The sequence below is a fragment of the Anas platyrhynchos genome, chromosome 7 (genome assembly GCF_047663525.1).
Source record: "Anas platyrhynchos isolate ZD024472 breed Pekin duck chromosome 7, IASCAAS_PekinDuck_T2T, whole genome shotgun sequence".
Classification (NCBI taxonomy): Eukaryota; Metazoa; Chordata; class Aves; order Anseriformes; family Anatidae; genus Anas; species Anas platyrhynchos.
In genome coordinates, this window is record NC_092593.1 from 29,969,874 (window position 1) to 29,975,873 (window position 6,000).

Below are 6,000 nucleotides of genomic sequence, written 5' to 3' on the forward strand. Positions count from 1 at the left end.
GTCTTGTCTCTGTTTTGTGTTTTCGCAGGTGCTGCCCTGTCAGACGGGCAGTTAATTAAGTTTTAGGGTATTTTCTTATGCTTGTCTACCAGACAGAAAATGAGGATTGTGGAACATGAAACTGAGGGGCACATCCAACATGCCCCAGACACGACACCTGGCAGGAAGGATGCTATTGAAGAGTTTGAGGTGCTTGCTCTAATTGCATGAATTAACCCATCACAGTGATATTCACCATGCAGTGCAATTGTAGAGTATCCCCAGTGATACCAAAAATGACAGAGAACCCTTGTCTTTCTGACAAGTGTTCATTTCCATTAGAGCTCTCAGCAGTATAAAGCTATCCATCCTCAAATAGCTGGGGCGTTGGCATGGCAGGTCCTTGCTTAAGGGGCAAGCATGGAAAGGGCCCCACTGGGAATGGGGGAGCCTTGGCCAAGCCCAGTGTGTGCTGTGGCACAGAGATAAGGATGTGGGATTGCAGGCTTTGCAGTCATAACCCCCTCTGGTTCTTTGTTGGGGGATTGACTGGCACCCCACTTACTGTACTGACTCAGGATTCCTGCTGAAAGGCAGTGGCAGTTGACACTTAACTATCTTTGGGGATGGCAATTCCCTAAACCAAGAAAGAGTGGCAGTTCAGAGGCAGGCATAGCTTTTATTTTTCTTTTCCTTTTTCTTTTTTTTTTTTTTTTCCCTCCATTTATTTCTTTATTTCCTTGGGTCTCATACTAAAAAGCTAGCAAAGAAAATGAACCCTGAATTACTATCCCTCTTACCCTGCCTGTGCTGGGAGTCCTTTACAAAGCCCACAGACAGATCCCTAAGCCTTACAGGGTATCCTCAGACTTCTCAATTTCTGACAAGTAAATACATAGCTACTTTGATGCCTTCTGCCACGAATAAAGAGAGGGCACAAAGATAAGGCAAGTTCTTCTGTTACAGGCTTTGCACAGTAAGTAAAATGTATCTCTGCATCAACAGCTGAAAACTGCACCTTTCCCCCTCCCAAGATGGTTTTTGGCTGTATACTCATTTTTCCATCAAGGCATCTTCAAAACTCACTATTTCATTTTATATGTAATGCATGGTGAAGCTTCCCACTGAAAAATTGCTGTTCCCCAGCCCCACTGCTGTGGTATTTTATGGAACAATTGTTTTGAGATATAGCAATGTAGAAGAAGCAGAAGCTCAGTAAGCACAGCAAGCCACCAAAATTTGGAGACAATCAAAAACAATTTCACCAAGAAAGCTCCTTAGAAGAACACAATTGATTTTCCAGTCATTTTCCAAGTCTTCCATACCAAGTATTTTAATTAATAGTTATCCCACCCACTGAAATGCAATACTCTGTGTAACGTTAAAATCTGAAGCGTTCAAAAAACAGAGGCAGTAAATTCTACCCACAAGGGCAATTCCCTATCCCAGATGCACAGGGAAGCACACAGCAGAAGGCAGATATGCTTTGCAGCATTTAACGTGTGCTGAAAAAGCAACAACAACTATAATGCTGGAAGTGCTCGAGCAGATAAACGTTACAAGACAGGAAAGCTTCTTGCTACAACAATACTTCTTAAAGCATCAATTTTGTCTTCGCCTCATTTGCAAGAATGCTTGCCATTTAGCCTAAATCAACAACAATTCAAGTCAGTGCTCTGCACAGCAAACAGCTAATAGGCTACAGAAAAGTGTTCTGCAAAGATTCAGCTCATCTGGGAGCTGCTAAGAACCAGAAATTTTGACTCTGTTTTCCCTGGCTGTGGCATGGAGATGGAAGCAGGTTTCCACACAGGGCAAGCAGAGTGTGCTATGGTCGTGGCACAGAGCCACCTCCACCACCTTGATATAGGGTGGCCTCTGCCTGGCAAAGACTTGAGGAGGGCTAAACTCTCCCATCACCGTGCATCTTTCTAGGCTGGTATTTTTTGCAGCAAGTCCATCTCTGCAAAGGCCCTGTCCAATTCAAATTCAATTTACCCAGCACCAAGAGGTGGTCATCACTTGGGGGAAGAAAGCTCTTATCCAAGCTTCAAACTGCAGAGAATTAGAAATGGAAAAATCCTGAGACATATCAGGGAGCCCTATTAAGCTCCTTATTCGCTGTCAGAGAGTCTTCAGGCAGGATGCAGCCTGTTCTATATATAGACCCACTTAAAGCTTTAAAAAAAAAATAAATCTAAGTAGCTTAGAATGGGGAATGGCATGAAGACAGACCCAGAGCAGCAGAGACAGACACTATCAAGGTGTTTTTTTAAAAGCCAGCCTTTGCACCATAGACCATTTGTGTTCCTGTGCAGGGCTTCTCAGGCAGTGGGTTCTGAGGGTGGAGAATCCCCGTCAGTCTGCTTAAGCATGAGTAGTTAAAAGTGGCAGAGCCCCAGACGTGAGGGCTTATATCCTTTTCAAAGCTCCAGTTCATTTTAATATTTATTCCAAGGGATATTCTTGTCATTTGTGCACATAATCCCCTTGGGAGTCCTGAAGCCGTGGCTCATCAGAGACTTCTTACAGCAGTAAATCTCACGGGCTGGTTATAAAATGCAGAAATGCTTTTGATCGTGGGTATCTGCCAGCTTGCAGGGTGGCTTTGTGCCTCTGTCCTCCCAGCAGAAAGGAAGGTAAACAAGGGATTCTCTTTCCCTCCTCCATATGCCACTCACGTGGACGTAGCCTTTTCCCCCATTCATTACCCTGAAGGCGTAACGAAGATGCTCTCCCCACCTCGGAGTGCCAAGAGCAGCTCCTGCACTCCCATTACCTGACGGTGTCACCCCTGGTGGTCACCACTACAGCATCCCAGGTGAAAGCAAGCCCAGAGGGCACTTCCCTTTCCCTGCATGGTATAATACTGTCCATATAAACTACTCTGTCCACAGGCAAGTCCAAAGGGCTTGTCAACAGCAAGGACAGGCAGAGGAGCATCTGTTCCAAGTATATGCTCTCGCAGACACCATCGGTACAAACATCCTTTTGAGAACAGCCACTTTCACTTTACTCTGTAAGCCAGCTCAACTAAATCAAATAAAAAGTTAGCCTGGTTCCAGAAGGGTGACTAGATTCACGTTTAGCTTCTCAAATTCATCTGGATTAATTTTCCCTGTGTACATAAAACACAATGTCTTTACGTCAATATATTGCCCTGGTTAGCAAGTAGAAATGCACGGAAGATATCCAGCTGACCCTTCACAGCAGCTTGGCAGGGGACCAAGCCACCTTGCAGCCATCTGTGAGGTCGGTTCCCATGAGGGAGAGATTTGCTGTGGGATTAGCAGCGCACTAGAGGGCCCCAGGAAGGCAGACCGAGTCAGCTCCCGAGTCCTGAGTGGGAGCTTTGAGACTGATGCAGTCTGAAAGTACCTGGAGAATACCACGGAGCCAGTGTTGGTGCCAGTGCACTCATGTCACTCATGGAAACCTCAGAAGAGCCTCTAAGGTCCCCTGAAAAACAAACCAGAAGCTCTCCTTGGCCAAGTGTTTTAACATCACCGACCCCTGAGATCCATCGTGCCATGCAAATCCACAAAGACTCCAGAAACCTTGACCTCCATCTCCCACACAGAAGAAACCATTCCCCAGCAGTTTCGTGGATCTGACTCCGTCTGAAACAAAAAACCTTCTGTTGCCACTAGCAGTGATCTCAACAGTCACAATGCCAATCCATAGGCAAGCCAAGCTTTCCAAGCAAACACAAGTTGTTTAAAGGAAGGACTAGGGTAGATTTTCTCCCCAAGAGCTCAGACACCACCGTAATTTTAGAATCGATGTGCAGGTGTTATCTGTTGTTTGTGAACTGTTTGCAAACTAACACGCTTAGGATCCTCACACAAGTACGTATGACACACACTGACCAACTCTTTTTCACTGATATAATATTAATTGAAAAAGTGTAGGGTGCATCTTGGAAGATAAAGAAAAAAAATAAAGAAAAAAGCCACCTAATTAGCTAGAGGTGATCCATCCATGATTAGGTTGCGTGATCCAAGAAATCATAAGTGTTCAGCTCTGTGCTGAAGACAAGCGCGAAAGGTTTGAGAAGCAAGTGGCAGATCAAGTTCAAAGCCCCCTGGAAGTCATTTGCGATAAGTTTAAATTATACAAAGCTTTATTTCTGAGCTGAGTCCCGGAGCAAGTACTGATGACATTCAACTGAGCCCTAGAGTAAAAATGTCTAATATCATACTTTAAAAAAAAAAGAGATGACTGAATATTTTCTAATACTTGTACACAATAAAATTTATGAAACAGATAACAAAAGCCATCCATCTTCATTTAAAAGTCACGGCTTTTGCCTTTTGTTAAATTTAATTGCTTCCCCCATGGCTTTAAATCAAGGGCAGATTCTAATAAAAGTAATTATTTTGCCGTGCAGCTAGCATGGCAAAGCTGCATGATAAAGGTTAATCTACTAAGTGATGGCAGCCACTAAATGAGTGTGATAATTCCCATTAATAACTCTATGCCAAAGATGGGGCTTGAATTTATATGTTCATTGACACGACAGCCACAGAGCCAGCACCCGGTGACTTGGCAGCTCTAGTGTCCAGGTGTCATTGCCCCAGCTATTTTTTTTTTTTAGTCTAATGCCTATTTTCATCAGTTGGACAGTCTGCTGGTGGATTTTGCCACTTTTACCACTTACAACCTGTGTGTTCAGTTACACAGTGACAGCATTGCCATTTATTACACACTAGATATGATTTTAGGTACCAACATTCAGCCCAGGACATAGGTGTCCAGTGTCTGCACCAATTTTCTACAATAAAATTTTCAAATTTTTACAATATCGTAGAATAAGTCAAGTCTTTGTGGTTTCAGTTATCAACTAGAAACACGGAATCTGATTTGAGAAGAGCACTGCAGACATTTCATAGAAAGCTAGACTAGCTGTCTCAACTACAGTTGTAGTTGAGTTGTAAAACACAAATTACTCTGAAATCAGGCAAGCAAAAAGGTGAGAATTAGAACCCTAACACTGCAGCTATTTTTAATACAATACTGAGAGTAACACCCTCCAAATGACAATATGTCTGTTCTATGAATAAACTAAAATACAGCCTTTTGCACATGCCTGCCCCTCTCCCAAGGAAGCTGCCACCTGCATGTTTATTTTCCATGTGGGAGGCCAGGGAGGGATGAGGTAGAAAAATCCCAGAAGTCTGCTAGCAAATGTGGTCAAAATGTCAGCTTGTCTCCTGTTTCAGTAAGCAGAGGTAGTCCACATTGAACAGCTCTGGCAGATGAAAGCACTGGCTTTCTAGTTTTATAACATTAATCCTACCTAAACCCTTCCTGCAGTACACTGTGTGGGGACAAAGGGAAGTATGGTTTTCCTGCTCTCCATCCCAGGCAGCCATAATCAGCAAGATCTATGTTTTTTAGGACATTTTAAGCAGTGGGAGGGGGACACGAGGAGTTCAAGCACAGCTTGCTTTACACCTCCCATGCGCAGCGAAAACAAGTGCATCAAAACCAGCAGGCTCTCATCTGTTCTGTTCCTGAAACTCACGTTTCAAGATTGGCAATCTTCAGGCCAAGGGTCGGGGCTGCATCGTGCCTTGAGATCCACCAGGAGGTGGTGGCAGGAGTCCCACGGCTCCTGGGAGGCTTCAGTGCCTCCAACGTGTAGAGGCAGCCTGAGGCTGTTCCCCCTTCTCTCTGCAGAGCTGGGGAGGGTAAAGCCTGAAGACAAAGCAGCAGTAGATTAACTTTACATTGCTCTGATGTTTGCTGGTGGAGCAGGTCAGAGGAGCAGGAGAGCATGGAGTGGAGAGGGCAGCTGCTCCTTCATTGGAGGTGCTTTAGCCTGAAAGAAAAGATGCTGCAAGCTCCGCTCTGTGCCCTGGATGACACCTCTGCTTGCTCTGCACTTTCATCGACATTTCTATGTGATGGAAGAAACCTGAATTAAATACTCTGCCCCCGCGGCACACACACCTGCCTGCCTCTGAGAGGCACCCAAAGGTCGTAGCTCCACCAGGAGAAGAGCAGCAGCCGAACACA